Raw genomic sequence first — 1,497 nt, 5'->3', positions numbered from 1 at the left:
GATATCATGACAATTATATGTATATATATACATACCTGTGCAATTACACATGGGGGATCGTGCACCCACACACACACACACACACACACACACATATATATATATATGAATATTTTATTTAAATCTTTGACTAAAACTTTAAATATTCTTCTAAATTCATCTTTACAATTTATTTAGGTAAAATGACGACTCGACCCAACCCAGCGTCAAATCCAAGTAAGGGGACACAACACCAAAAACCTCCACAAATTTTATTATAAATCTTTGAAATAAAATGTTGGGGATTTTATAAAGGATTCACTTCCTTTCATATTTTAATGCCAAGTTTTATTCAATCATATGTCATTGTTTAGAAATTTTACATGTTACAGTTACCATATTTCATGATTTATGCATGACTACAATTATGAATGAAAAGAGCTATCAAAATTCATGGCATAGCATACAGTTACAGATGAGCTTACAGATCATATGAAATGTTATATGTGAATTCATGGTTTTAAATGTTTCACCCGAGACACGATTATAGTGACGATCGGTACCGCATAGGGTAGCATGGCAAGCACACCGAAGGACGGTTACGAGAAGGTGTGTGCTACCGGCCAGGTGGCCTTCACCTAGGGAAGTTCCCAACTTGGTAGCTCTCCCCTGTGACGACAGGATGAACATATAGGTCCTTCGGGACAAGCCAACGTGCGCCGCTCACGGTAAATTTGTGGTGTCGGGTCAAAAGGGTAAAACAGTAGTTTTGAAAGAAAGTAAAATGAGGTGCTTGTACATTTTACTTGATATTCTTGTATTAATTGTCAATTATTTTATTATTATAGCATAACATCTGCATAGCATGTTTATAGCATCTTGGTGTTGTGGCTACTTACTGAGTTGTCGAACTCACCCCTTTTCCCTTTTAAAATTTTCAAATGCCGCTGTACATTATAATTTTGAGAATGGGGCTGCCCGTGGGTGTCCTTGCTCTCGAGGACCCAATCATATGGCCTTATGATTGGGAGACCTGGACCTACTGCTTTGCGGAGCCGTAGGAGTATTAGAGCATGGGATTCCAATGGGTTGCAAAGATCAAGCCATTGCTGTGCAGACTTTTGTTTTTTTGTATACGGCACAATTTTTGTTATGTATATATATAGGAGAATACTTGATGCATGGGGAGGCTATAACCCCCTATAGTGGTCACTTTTGATTATGCCTCCTGATAGGGCTTGAAATATTTGTTTTGGATTCCCAGCTCATGTGTAAACGAGATTTTCTAAATGTTCATAGTAAAACACTAATTCTATATAACTTTTGACTTCCTATTTTTCCTTGGCTTAATATTAATGTAATGATCTCTGATAATTGTTCCTTAATTGTTGTGATTTTCTTTTGAGTTCGCATTTCCCCTATTCACCTCAATCGGGGGCATGACAAGTATGGTATCAGAGCATACTTGTCACGCCCCCGATTAAGGTGAATAGGGGAAACGCGAACTTAAAAGAAAAC

This window comes from Corylus avellana, chromosome ca11, assembly GCF_901000735.1.
Source record: "Corylus avellana chromosome ca11, CavTom2PMs-1.0".
NCBI lineage: Eukaryota > Viridiplantae > Streptophyta > Magnoliopsida > Fagales > Betulaceae > Corylus > Corylus avellana.
Note: the sequence above shows the minus strand (reverse complement) of the source record.